Below are 15,942 nucleotides of genomic sequence, written 5' to 3'. Positions count from 1 at the left end.
TCTAAAATTAGTTATAGGATTATAACCGAATTATAATGAGAAAATTATCCTTAATTATATAAGATGATGAAGTATTATTTTTGTTCAACTTAGAATCCTCAACATGTTTAACCTTTACATTTAAAGAGAATGAGAGAAAGAAACAAGAGGTATTTGAAGAGAATGATGTAGCAGCTCCATATATTATTGGAGAAGTGGTGTTATTGGAGACTAAGTGGGACGAATAATAATGGGAGCTCCATGTTGTGGCTGAAGAGTAAGACCAAGAGAAGCAGTTGGAGCATGAGCATAAGAGGGTGAGAGTTGGAAAGAGAAATGTTGAAGAATGAAAGCCAGAGCAATCTTTGCTTCTAAGAAGGCAAAGTTTGGCCAGGACAAATTCTTGGGCCCCAACCCAAATGGATAGAAAGCAGCATGGTCCTTTGAAGCTTTTGAAATCCCTTCATTAAATTACCTGGGTTGAACTCTTCAGGCTTCTCCCAGTACTTGCTGTCATAATGAAGAAGTAACAAGGGTAAACTCAATTCAACTCTGCTGGAATGGACATGTTTCCTACCCTTGTTTCACCACAATTGTACTTGTTAATGACTACTATAGGAGGATATAATCTCAATACTTCATACAATATCATGTCACCTGCATACAGTGAAACATTCAGATCATGTTTTTTCTCACTTCATGCTAAATGATTATTGATTGTGTAATTGAACTACTATCTTGAGGTGATTAATGGCTTCATAGTCAAGTGCACTACTTGTTTTGCCAAAAATCTCCAACACCTCTGTCTTGCCTTTTCTTGCCAATTTGGATGCATAGATAAAACAATCATAGTCCATGCAAGTAGGTGGCCGTGGTCACTTGGCCAGCAAAGTAAAACAACTTGCATTCCTCAATACATCATCTGTTGTTAAAGAATTAGTCTGTTCTCTGCACTGTAGTAGTATACTTAATAAATCATGCTCTTTCTTTATCTCTTTCATTGCTTGCTCTTTCCTCTATAATATCTCTTAATATAGCTTTGATTTGGATATCTAGGTTGTACCTGCGCTTGTTCTTTGTAGTTGGTAAAAATCTAGCAGGTTCACATGCCATCATAAAAGGTGAAGTAAGTTCAAATCCTCCAAACATCTTTATGAAGTTCATATTTAGCTTAAAGTGTCATATGTTAGACTTTAGAGTTGCTATAAAGGTATTGTTTGAAAACTAAAACATACATGAAAATAAACTATCGTAAATCGTGATAAAATAGCCACTGATTAATGTCAATTTCGAATATACAACTCCAATAATTACTGAAGCAATTATTAGTTATTTTAGTGTTTATAATTCAAGTAGCTATCAAAGTGGAAGAGTCAAAGCATTCAGTCACGGAACTGTGTTGAAGTAAATAAAAGTGATATTTTGTTTTGACCGAATTAGCTACAGAAAATTAAGCTTGAAAGACTCATCATGAATATGTATCCTTGTGATTGTTGATGAGGTATATTAAGTTTGCATAAATAAACATAATGGTATATGTATTGTACCTGAAACCTGGGATATAGACGGTGTTCAAGGCTTCGTTGACCAAGATTGCTGCTCCTTTTGCAGTTCAAAAATTTTCTTTCCCTCTGCATAGCTACTTCCAAAGGCTGTTCGAGCTATCACATCACCAGTAAGAATTTCGAATTCTGAACAAACATTCAATCATACCATCCATCAGCTTCACATATTTTCCCATCGCTGAATCATGTTGTAACAGCTGCTTGAAAAGCCTGGCACCATTGTCTATAACATAAACCATATTATTGCTTGCAAGATTCTTGCATCATCTTCACTAGATATTGTGTAAGATTGAATTATTTGGTTGGATAATTGAATAAAACAATGAACTAAATTAGTGTTTGTGATACCTTCAACTTCTCAATGTGGAAAGCTGATGTTACCACCCTTCTGCGTTTGGTCCAAGTTTCGCCTTCTAATGAAGACAATCCCAACGATAGAAAATTGATGAGAGGGTTACGTGGTGGCTTCAAAAAGTGCCCATTCTTATTTGTCAAAATCAATCGTGTAAGCTCTGCATCTGCTATTATGAGTCTTGGTCTTCTTCCAAACCAGCACAGTGAAATATTTCCTACAAGTATATTTGATTGATCATTCAGTGCAAAAGCAATAAAACTAATTTATTTCAGTAGAAGAAACGTGTTAGAAATGGTTTCTAAAGTAATTTACCATGTTGCTGAACCATGTTGTGCAGAAAAGGGATGACACGAGGGACGATTTGGTGGTGGAGGGAGATGGGTTTTGATAATGCCTTTTGGACAGAGTGTTTCATGTCTGAAGTGTCTCCAGTAAAAAACTTGTATGAAGATCCTCTGATCCCTTGCTTTCTCAACAGTTTCTCACTATTTCTGGGTCTCCACCATATGATATTCACAAATCTGATCATAACATAGAAAAGTAGCAAGGCAAAACACCATGCCATAGTTTTCAACATGCCATCTTCCATGGTTCTAAACTCAGGGCTATTTCTACCACAATGAAATGAGATAGAATAGTGGTGAAATTGAGGATTGATAAAACTATGGATCAAACTTAAAAGCCTAATAATAAAATTTTCTACAAAAGCATATTCTTTCTAGGGGAATGGGCCAAAAGATGTACTCAAACCGTCCAAAATCAAAACTTATGTTTTAAATATAAAGGATTCGGCTTCTCTACCTACTCTTGTTTTTATTTTAATATCATTGATGATTTTGTAAGTAACAGTTGTAAAAAAATTTAGAATTATTCATGTGTCCTCATATCAACTCATGCACTTACTCTTAATCACTATTTACCAAGTTATTCGTAACCTTTTTTTTTTTACTAATTTGTCATTGGACAAACTATTTATATTCATAATTTTGTTTAACAATTGCTTCCTCCATTCAATGTTTTTGAATGATACAAATATTTTTTTTAGCTTTTGGATAGGAATGGAGGGTGGACCACATAGTATACTCTGGATTAAGATTTGGAGTTTTAGAATTTTTTTCTGAATTTTTTTTTTCAATTGGATTTTGTTTTTTGAAATTTTATTTCTGGAATGTAGAAAAACTATTCCGATTTTTCTTCTAGAATCTATTTTTCAATTTCACATTTGAAAATTTGAAAAATTTTAAATTGATTGGATGCAGATTGACTATTTTTGTCTGGACTCTTAAATCTGGGGCCATTCATTGGAAGCCGTAATTTTGTCTTTTACTTTATGTTGGGCCACAAACAGAAGCAACCCATAGAAAATTTTAGGGAGTTTTTATAATTCTTACAATCCAACGGTTACTATGTGAAGATGAGATACAACCTTTTGTGCCACCCATACTAAATGTAAAAATACCATTTTATCCTTTTTTTTCGCTACCCCCATACATAATCAGAAGTGTTCTTTAAATTATAAAATCCAGATTTTTTTTTAAATTTAAATAAGTCTGTGAAATATGTAATCCGGAAGCTAATCACACATATGAAAAAAAGATGATGGATTACTAATCCAGAAACTAATCTTATAGAAAAGACTTCAAATTATATAATCCATAAACTAATTAAAAAACTTTCGGATTACATAATCCCAAATTTCATTAATTTTTTTTTTAAGGGAATAAACTATTATCTCAATTAATGTCTTTAACCAGCAAGAGTATTTTGTCGGATTCCATCAAAAATGCTACTTGTGCGTGCATAAAAAATTACGTATTTTTTTTAACGAAAAGTCAAGTACTAATCTGAAAGATGCACTTTAAGTTATAAAAAATATTTATTATTATATTAAAAGTAAAAGTAAAGATACTTTACTAAAAAAGTTTCAATGTTTATTACAAAAGTAAGTTGTTACAGATTTCTTTATAGTTTATACAAGTTTAAGTTCTTGATTTCTTGTTTCTTACATTATAAAGATAGCTTTATTTATTAAATTTGAGTACTCGCATTCTTTTTAAATATAATGACATGCTTTTGTTTTTGTTAGAGATGCAAGAGAGACTTATCGATTGGAAGTTATTGATTATAAGTGATTGTTGTTCAAACCTATACACAGAGGTTGTATATCAATGGTAGCATATAGTAAATAGGCGTTGCGTATAGAAAATTATGGTTGTATATAGTGAAAATGGATTGCCTATAGTAAATATTAGTTGCATAAAGTAAAGAGGGCTTACACATAGTAAATAGAGGTTAGATATAATAAACAATGGTTACAATAGAGGTTGCATATAGTCTACAATATTACAACATAAAGGTTATAATAAAATGGATAATCTATTTTAAATAAATAAAAAAATCTCTTATTATCAAAATAAAGATCATAATGTCCATATAAAAATAAAATATTTTTATTTGTAACATTTTTGTATTTATTTTAATTCAATATCATTATTTAACACAACATGTTTATTTCTTTTACTTAAGCCTTTTTTTTTAACAACATATTTTGTACATATAATTTAGGCACCTTAAATTTTGTATTCCTATAACACACATAAATAAAATAAAATAAGTAAATCAATCATTCTAAATTTCAAATTCATGAATATCTCAAATATTTATCAGTACAATTCAACACTTTATCATATACATTACATTAAAACCTAAATAAATATAACATCCTTTTAAGTATTTTCATTATACAACCAAAAAAACAAATACAAACTATCTTATAAAAAAATTTAACACTAAATAAGTTGTGTCACTCATGCACGACTTTAGTTAAACCTTGATCAAAATGTTAATTAAAGTTGTGTCGACTCTACACAACCTTTCCTGTGAAAATTTTGAACCAAAGTCATCCTACCATGACACGACCTTAATATTTCACCTTATCAAAGTTGAATTCGTCTTACACCAACACGACTTTTTCCAAATGTACCGAAACTTGTAAATAATTTACTTTCTACCCTAATATTATAAGATTGAACATTTATTTGCAAAACTTATGGATATATATAAACAACCCATTTTAACCCACAATCACATTCAAAATCAATTATAAGATTTAACATTTGTAAAACTAATGTGTGTACACACAACTTTTTTTTTTCTTTTGGAATATTAATATTACATATGTCTCTACTTTACTAATACCTAACTTGTTAAAATCATTTTGAAATATGTCCTCAATTGCCTTATTTTGAGGATAATATAATGCACCAACTATATTATAATATCATTCAAAATCAATTTTTTTATCATCACCTGATAGTCTTTATTTATGTAATTAGATGATTAGTGAAGTTAGGATATCTTATTTCTTTAATAATTTTTATGCTTAATACCTAACCCATAATCATACATTCCTATATATCTCCATCGCAAAGGATAATATAATAAACATATATTATTTACTATCATCACATTATTCCATACATATCTTCATACATGTGATATATATACATATATATAAATATCTCAAACTTAAATACATATAAACTAAATATATATATATATAATATATATATATATATATATATATATATAAAAGCTCATCAAGGAAATGTCATTTAAGAAACTAATTTTCAATTAAGCAAAAATCATACATAGAAAATGTTCATTTATGTCTTATTCTCTCTTTAGTAAAAATTTTGTTTTATCTCCATAAAGTAAAAATATATTAAAAACCAAATTATGAACAACTCAAAATCTTTCCAAAACTTACCCAAGTTTTCTCTTACCAATTAGGCTATTTTTAACAAGTTTAAATCAACCATTAACACCACATCAATACTTTAAAACTATAATAACATTAACAACATACATATCCTATCCAATTATAACAACTTAAATACATTATTCACTTAACAAGAATTTCAATAAAAAAAACATAAAAAAGCCTAATAAGGTTAAGAAAATCCCGATTTGCTCTCAAAAATCCTAATTCACAAATATAACATATTATTATAATTTATACTAATAAAAATTAATTTATCTGGTTCGAATTTCACATGCATGAAGAAAACTATGTAAATTATAGAAGAAGAATAAAATTATAAATATAAAAAAACTTTCTTAAAAATTTAAACGTCATAATATTTATTATCTTTAAAATTACAACTTATAATTAAATAAAAGCTGAGAGATGAATTTATAATATAAGTGAGAAGGTAGAGAGTTAAAAAAAAGTTTAGAAAATTGCGAAATTTTATAAGTGAAAACAAAATAATCAAATTTCTAATTAATATACATGTATATTTATTTATCATATTTTGAAATTTTAATTTATGTTATTTTAGACAACATGATTTTTTTAAGAAAATAGATGGAGAAATTGGACCATACATATATTTTAGATCATCATCATTATAAATTATTAAAAAATCATTAAACATAAATTAATATTAGAAAAAATAATAATTAATTATTATATTAATTAAATTAAATATTATTTTATAAATTAAAAAATTATCAGTATTTAAATGAATTTTTAAATTTATATATTAGTTTCTAAATTAGTATATAATTAGTTAATTAATATCTAATTAGCAAATAAGGTTTTTAAGCTATCAATTTTAGAATATAAAATAGTTGACAGTTAAAACCTTGGTCGCTAATTATATATTAATTAAAAATTAATTTATAATTTTATTAATAATATATACTACTTTAGATACTAATAATTTTTTAATATTTAAAATAATATCTAATTTAGTAAATATAGTGATTAATTATTTTTTATTTTCAAAATTAATTTTTATTTAATAATTTTTTTTGTAGTGATACTATCAATATTGTAATTTATCTAACATATTTTTTTATTATTCTCTACTAGTATAAAGTTTGTTATTAATTTAATTAACTATATTTTTTTTAATGTTCTCTACTAATATAAAGTTTGTTAACTAGATATTTTTTTTATTGTTCTCTAGTAATATAAAGTTTGTTATTAATTTAATTAACTAGACACCTATTATAAGGTATCAAGTGTGAACTCTCTCAGAATAGTTGAATTTTGTGTTATAAACAAACAACAAAAATTAACAATACACTTTTAATTTGATTCCACTAAATAAAGACATAATTAAGAATGTACTATATATAATGTTTACAAGTGTGTTAATAACTGATTTTTGCATGGATATAGTGCAATTCCTTTCATATATTATGGTTTTGGACAAAATAATTTTGTATAAGAATGAAGAAATCATGTTAGAATGATTACATAAAAAAAAATCATACATACATAACTCATATTTATTACGATTTCAGTATAAAATAATATAATTAAAATCGTGAAAAATAAGCAATTTCAGTTATAATATTTTATATTCAAGTCGTATAGACTAAGTACAACTTTACTTAATATATAATTTCTAATTTAATTAAAATTATGAGAGTGACCTACAATTTTTGTATACGAAATTTAGCAAAATCATTTTATCTATGAAGTAATAGAATTTGTGTCAAAGATTCACGATTTTTCCATTATCTAATATTTTCTTTTATCCAAAATTGTGATTTAAGAAAAGAATGCACCACATCCATAATAAAAAATATAATAAAAAATATCTTTGAGTTAAATTAAAATAAATTTATTAAATATATTAAAATTTTGAAAATAATATTTATTATTATATACATTTGTTATTTATATAATTATATATATTTTGTTGATATTATAATTTTATTTTATTATTTCCATTATTTATAATTATATGTTTTTATTAATAGTAATATTAAATATTTTAAAAATTTAAAATAAATTTAGGTAATATTTAATTTTGTATATTATAATTGTAATAAATTACATGCACAATAATATATGGATAAATTGCAAGAATTTTACATGAAATTAGCACAAATCTCATCATTTATCTGAAGAATAAAAAGACTCTCACTCACTCTCTTTCTCTCATCAAAATCACTAATGCTCTGTTTGTATCGGAGCGAACAATGTTCACTCAATAGAAGTGTACAAATTATTTTTGTTTGTTTACTCAATTGCAAGGATTGGAGGGCGCTGATATGCGGGAGGGAGATAAAAGTCATCTGCTCTGCCAAGCGAAGAAAGGCAAGGAAACATTAAAAAAAAAATACATCATACCATTACAAAAGTCTAAATTACCCTTGATTTTTAAAATTTAAAATAGAAATAATATATAAAAATAATAAAATTATAATAATAATAGTAACTAAAATAATAATAATAATATAAATTAATACTTAATAATAATTAAAATAAGTTTATTAAATAATAATATTAACAATATTAAAAATTAATTTTAATTTGATTTGATTTGATTTTATGAAAATATTTTTATATGTATTTAGAAATTTTAATTAACTAAAATTTACAGAAAAAACATCTCATATTTTATTATTTATTTTTTTTTAAAAAAAAAGTAAATTTGTAAACTTACATTTTACATATTTAAAAAAAAAAATCTTACAATCATCATATCACTCACAAACTTCAATAAACTTTCCTCATAAATTCACTCTAATATATCATAATCCAAACAACTTTAATTTCTTTACACTTTCCTCTCAAATCACTACAACTTTCTCAAATTCTCTATTAAGTCGAAACAAAATCTAAAACAAAAAGAAAAAAAATCCACTCTATAACTCCTTCCTCAATTTGAGATACCAAAACAAACATATAGTATAAATGTACTTGAAAGCAGGGACATAGATGGTATTGAAGCCTCCGTTGACCAATGTTACTTGGTCCTTGTGCTGCTCCAAAAAAATTTTGTCCTCTTGCAAACTGTTACCAAGGGCTTTAGAGCCATTACATCACCAATCAAGAATGTCGAATTTTGAACAAACATCTAATTCATACCATCCATGACCTTGTACTAATTTTTCCCATTCATTGCTCATGCATGCTGTAATTCAAAAGGCCTATATTATTACCCTCACACTTATCAATAGTATTTTCAACACAAACTCTCTTATTTATTATAATTTATTAAAATTTAAAATTAAGAAACATTTATAAATAATAAGCGACACACAAAAACCATGATTTTCAATCAATTTTAGAAAATTATTAAGTGTGATGGAAAATATTATTAATCCTTGTTATATTAATATCATCTTAATCGAAACTCGATTTTAATGTAGAAAATAAGTTTATCTTAAAAATCAAATAAAATTTAAAGTTTTATTTTATGTTAAGTATATAAATTACAAATTTAACTATTTAGATATTTATTTTTAAACACTATTATCTTTCTAATTTATTTTTTACCTTTTTCAATTAAAAATTTCAGTAAGACAGTGGTGAGGTGAGGATAAATTTTGACTGATGAAATAAAGTATTTTTTCTCTTCACTTATATCTCCAGGTTTTTTTTCCAGTTATATGTAAGGATTTTTGTTATTATGCGTAAGATTAAATTTGGATACTAGATTTGCAGTAATATGTTTTGTTTGTGAATCAAATATATTGGTTATAATTTCTCCAAATATTTTAAACATTCTAGAACAAATTATTTAATAATAAAAAGAATTAAAGTAAGAGAGCGGTGCTACATCGTGACCCACAAATGAACTTTAGGTTGTTCAAACCTATAGGCTTGAACCATGCAGTTACCAGGTGTTGGGGGGGGTATTTGGGTAGGTATCGTGAGTGAAATTTGGAACCATAGGAATAGGGTTGTGTTTGAGAATGGGCGGGTGGATCTAGTGGAGGTTTTACCGTGGCACAAAGGAAGACTTGGGTCTTGGGTCACAGTAAAAGAAAAATTGGCTGTCTTCTCTTACTCCGACTGGTGTCTGGAACCTCTCTATTGTATGAGGTATTTGAAAGACTGATTCCTTGTTTTATTTAAACTAATGTTTTGTTTCCCGTCCTGGTAGTTTATGGTTTTTTTATGCAGGCTTCATCGGTAAATCTTGTCTGCCATGGTTGGATTGAGGTTAGGAAGGTATTGTATGTTTGTGCAGGTTGCCTTGGTCTTGTCTTTTTTGAACAGGGTAGATGTTGTTCTGAACTGCGATAAGGAAGTGACTATATGTATGGTTATCAGTTTGGTATTGGATTCTTTATGATGTTTGAGTTGAGACAGATGGATATGTGACCCTTTTTGGTTACTGATGTGGCCAGATTGGGGAGCTGTTAAGTGTTTTTTGCAGGTTTTCCTGGCGTACGCATCCTCCTCGTAGGATCGGGTTGTTGATGTTAGTATTTGGTTCTTTGGTATTTCTCAGCCTGCTACAAAGATATGGATTAGTTGTTTAGATGTTATGTCTTGTATTGGTTTTGTTGTGCTTTTCACTTGGGTATGGTACTCCAACCTGTTGCCAAAGATTTTGTTTTAGTTGTTAGATGTATTTAGTTGTTTGATGTTTGTCCTTGATTAAGGGTGTGACATATTTGGTGGGGTGAGGTAATTGTGTTTGTTGGGTTTATGTACCTTGTCTGGAATTTATCTTTGATCTGGAGTGTAATATTTGTTGGATTCCAAGTTGGCAGGGTACTAGGAAACTTGGTTTTAGGGTTTTGTATAAGGGTTGGGACACCCCTGAAGTGTCTCATTTTATTTTATTTATTCTTTGCTGATAAAAAAAAAAGAGGAATTGGTTATTTTGTTGTATTTTTCAATTGATTTTAGATTTGATATGAAGTTTGATTTTTAGTTAAATTGGATAAATTAGTGCATTAAAAATTAGTCAAATTCTAGAAAATTGGAATACACTAGTACAAAATTAAGAAACAATGACGACTTATTATGACAGGTATAGTCCATTTGTCATAAAAAAAGTGGTGCGATGACAATTTTGTAATAAACATGAAAATTATGTCAATTAAAATTAAAACCAACATAGTAAGTATCTATTATATCTGTTGAGTGTAGAACCGTCATAATAAATTATTTATTATATGAGTTTTAATTTTAATTGACATAATAAGTTATTCTTTGTAACATTAAAATGGTTTGTGCTATCCTTCTGTATTGATCCTAAACTCTTCTATACTCTCTCTTCTCCAACATCAAAATCTCACCCTAATTTTGAACCCTAGTTTGGAGTTCTCATCATTCTCCTCCCATAGAAGTTCATGTTACGCATTTGTGCTTGTGACTATGGTATGTGTTGCTTCTATAGCTTCTTCTCAATGGTTCATCATTCATCGTTCATGTTCGTGTTTGTGTTCGTTGCTCATGGTTCATCATGGTTCATGACGAGGTTAGTCTCACCATGGATGCTTTAATCTAGGTACTACTATTTGTTCTACTTGTATTATTCAATGCAATCCTTATATTATAACGATTATTTGAAATTGGGGATGACCTTCAAATCCAATAAATTGGGGATAATCGATTTTTCCCTATGTTTTGTATGATACAACTTTCGTATATCTTAAATCATTGTTGCGTTCTTGGATTTTTAGTAGTAGTATTCAATGATGATTGTGTTGTTTCGAAGTGATGAATTATTATTATTCTTGTGGTGCATTATACAGTTTGAGAGTGAAGGGTATGGCAAGTGAAGGCATACCCTAGATTAAAACCTAATTTGCTTGTTATCATAAATTATAGGTGCAGCGACAGAGAGTGAAGGCAATTCATTCCGAGACATGAAGCAATAATGGTTGTTTGTCTCTCTCTGTCTTATTGTTCTGCATCTACACCATTGTTCTTCCTTTGTCTCTGACGATTTTCATTTGAATTGGACACACAGGGGATCGATACGAAGATTGGAGGTAAGAGCAAAAAGACCAAAAGAACAACACCAAAGTCCAATGATATCTATCTCAAGCTCTTGGTTAAGGTCAGTTTCAATTATCTTCTCTCGTTCTTTTTCTTTGTGGTTGGTGATGATAAATGTGACCCTAGCTCATTATGAGACCTCACCAGGGAAAATTTTTTCCACGTTTTTCTTAGACACTTTGTATCATAAGCCGTATAATTTTTATTTATCGTTTCATTCTACCTTCAGTCTAGGAATATGTTATCAATGAATAGAGTAAAATTGATCAATGATTAGGTTTGTCTAGAAATTATATGCAATTGTTTGGAAACATTGATATGCAGATGGGGAAAATTTGATCAATGAATGAATTTGTCTGTAAATTATATGCAATTGCCTGAGATAATATTGATATGCAAGTGATTATTAATGAAGGAAAATTAATCAATGAATGAGTTTGTCTGAAATTTATATGCAAATGATTGTTACTAATGAATGTTGGAAAATTGATAAAGCAATCGTTTTTCTAAAAAAACAAACTTACTATGTTTATTGCAATAGATGACATAAAAAATCTTATTTACTATGACGGGTGTAAGAATATTTGTCATAGAAAACTAATATGACGGTTGTAGAAATACTAGTCATAGAAAGTTTTGTCTTAATATATTATGACATGTATTTTGTATATTTTATGACAATTTTTAGTCATAGTAAGTCAACTTGCTATGTCAGTTTTTCAACCAACATAGAAATTGCAAAGATTTTATAACTCCTAATTTTAATCGCCATCATAATCGTCATAAAAGATCCTGTATAAAAAGCCTTTTTTGCACTAATTATAGCTATATTGTGTAGGATTAATACTTAACTAAATGCACATTTGATAGTTGTATTCTTTTTAATAATGTTATTACATCCAGAAGTTATCAAATTAATGTTTTGTCTAATCTATGATGCAAACTGATCCATCCATTTGTTTTGATTTTGGAATTTTTTTTTTCAATATGTAAATTGAATTGACGTGGATAATTACTTTGAATGAGACTTAATAAGATTAATTATGGTGTAAATTGAATAAGAGATGAAATACCTATACTACTATGATAAATATTAACTTATTTTATATAGCTTATGATGAAAATTTTCTTTTTTAATTTTGAAATTGTTGTTAATCAATTACATGTTTGAAGTGGTCGCATTTGAAGTGTAAACAAGTTATAATAATGGATTGTGATATTCATTTTGAGTTAGATTAGTGTTACCTGAGTTTTGAAGCATTGATAATGAAAAGGTTTAAAGAGAATATTTATGATAAAGTGGTGATAGATGATAAATTGTGAATCACTTACTACAATTGATTATATGATGTGAATGTTAATATGAACCGTGTTGATGTGATGTTTTGTATATGTCAATAGTTAATTACTAAAGACGTTCTACTAATACTTTGAAACCTATGACCTGTTTATCTTCTGCAAACAAAGAAAAGTTTTCACTGTGCACAAGGAAAATACAAAGAAACAATAAAATAAACTATACAAAAAAAATGAAAATCGTTATTCATTAAAACTTTTTTCTCGTTTTAAAAAATTTGGGAAGAAAGTTATATATATATATATATATATTATTTATAATTTATTTTGTTATTTTTTTAATTTTAAACTCAAATTACTATTATTTTATTTAAAATAGAATTACAATCCAAATATAAAAAATAATCAAATTATAAAAAAATAATTATTATAAAAAACATAATTAATCATATTATATAGATATAATAAATTATAAATATAAATAGTAATAATAAATATATTTTTTAATAATAAAAAATTATATAATAATTATATTAATTATAAAAATAAAGATAAAAGATAATATTATTTAATATAAAAAGTTTTTATCCAATATTTATAATTATAAATATTTAAATATTTTTATCATATTTTATATCATTTTAAATTTATTTCAAAGTTAGCCCTAATACATTACCGAAAATAATATTTCAACCACTGGAAATAATATTTTAATTAAAATATTATAATTTATAAATAAATATTTTTAAAATTTTATAATTTACAAATAAATATTTTTAAATATAAGGATACATTTTTAAACTTATATTTTTATCAATTAAAAAACTACAATTTCAATCACACTTATTACATTAATAACAAACTTTCATAAATTTTTTTACTCTTTCTACTCTATTTACCTAATTTAAACAATTTTATTTTTTTCATATTCACTGCAAGTAAATCATTAAACAGAAATCAATTTTAAAGATAAAAAATAATTAGTTGATTAAATTAGAGACCATTTTAAATATTAACAAAAAATTTGTTTTTAACTACCAATTTAAAAATTATTTAATATTAACAAAAACTAATTTAAAAACAAAAAAAATTGTTAATGTCTAAAATATCTCTAATTTAGTTAATATAACAATTAATTATTTTTATCTATAAAATTAATTTTTATTTAATATTTTTTTTAATAATATATCTAGTAAATAATCTCAAACTCATTTCTTGTACTTGTTGCAAACCTCAACTTCATGAGTCGATTTTATGGAGTTGAGTTAGGCTTAAAATCCACTTCGTAATGATACTCTTTGATCGAAACAAAACATTTATTCAAACTTTAATGATATACTAAATCTGGTATATAAAAAAATTATTTAATAAAGAGTCAATGGAAACTTTTTACATGAAGTTACCGAAATTCAATTAAAAGTGAAGAAGTAGTCTTATCATTAGATATTGACAAAAGAATCTACCATAATTAGGTAGCTTGTTGGGGCTTCTAAAGAGTTTTAGAGATATTAACAAAATTAATATATCAGTCATCTAACAATAATGATTTTTTATTCAATTGAAATGTTTGATATGACTTATAATAAACAACTCTTAATATTATTTATATATTTAATTACATTATATGTTTAATAAAATATACCATTTTGCTACAACATAAAATTGTCAGCAATTTCATAATTTAATCCATAATTAATATTTTATAAAAAAATAAATTATTTTATAATCTACTATACTAGTTAAATATTAATTAATTTACTTAATAGTACTACATTAATAGACAATAAATTAATCTTTTCAAACTTCCTTAAACTTATTTTTACCGTTTTTTTAGTATTTCTAACTATGAAATATAATTATTGGTATTAAGATTGCCAAAAAAATATCACTGTTTATAACTCTATCTTATAGCATTAATTGCATCAGTCTTTTAGATTTTGCAATCGAACAACATCAATCATGTAAACATTAGTAAAAATGTTCTCGAAGAAAGCAATGTTGGTGAAAAGTTTTATACTTCTAATGCGATATATTTTCCACAATATTTATTTTCTTATGGATAATAATTATTATTTTAATGAAAACTTTTGAAAATTTTGGTTAGGGAATGTTTTATTATGACTTGAGTTACTACATTTTACTCCAAAAATAATTAATGCAATTCAGAATACATTTGATTGTAACTTCGCCTCACATATTTTGTCTACGTAATAATTGATGAAACTCGTAATAATATTTTTAAAACTTATAAAATTAGGTCATTAGTTTATTTTTATTTTACGGTGTTTGTAAGAACGTTAAAAAAATAAAAATTAAAAAATAATAATAAAAGAATGAAAAATAAAGGTGTAGAGAAGTTGCTTTGCCTCCTCCTTTAGCTAGCCTTCACAATATTTTCGATGTATCTCAGCTAAGAAAGTACGTACCTGATCCCAGTCACATTCTAGAGTCTGATTCTATCCAGGTGAAAGAAAATTTGTCGTTTGAAGTGAAGCCAATCAGAATTTTAGATTCGCAAGTTAAACTACTTCGTGGAAGAAGTATTCCCTTGGTGAAAGTATTGTGGGATCTCATATCTGGAGACTCCACTTGGGAAATTGAAGAGAAGATACAAGCATCATACCCTAATCTCTTTCTTGGTAAGTTCATTTTCGAGGACGAAAATTTTTGTAGTTGGAGATAATGTAAGAACGTTAAAAAAATAAAAATTAAAAAAAAATAATAAAAGAATGAAAAATAAAGGTGCAGAGAAGTTGTTTTGCCCCACACCACGGTTTTTTTTCCTTCTTCTTTCTTTTCTCTCTCTCTCCATATTCTTTTCTCTCCCTCTCTCTTATTTTCTCTCCTAATCTTCATCTATTTTAGAATCTGATCATACCACGTTGTAGCAGAGGAGTTAAGGAACATTTCTACCCGATCAGATTTTCAAATAGAGTAAGTTCATTTTTACTCTAAATATCCTTTGTTCTCTATTTTTCCTT

General features: G+C 26.5%; 1 pseudogene; it reads right to left on the bottom strand.

Moving 5' to 3' along the window:
• Window positions 1-210: 210 nt before the first annotated feature.
• On the bottom strand, window positions 211-2,595 carry LOC137817599 (cytochrome P450 CYP72A616-like; annotated as a pseudogene).
• Between the last annotated feature and the right edge of the window lie 13,347 nt (window positions 2,596-15,942).

The sequence above is a fragment of the Phaseolus vulgaris genome, unplaced genomic scaffold (genome assembly GCF_000499845.2).
Source record: "Phaseolus vulgaris cultivar G19833 unplaced genomic scaffold, P. vulgaris v2.0 scaffold_260, whole genome shotgun sequence".
NCBI lineage: Eukaryota > Viridiplantae > Streptophyta > Magnoliopsida > Fabales > Fabaceae > Phaseolus > Phaseolus vulgaris.
Note: the sequence above shows the minus strand (reverse complement) of the source record. Positions and strands in the feature narration are given on the sequence as shown.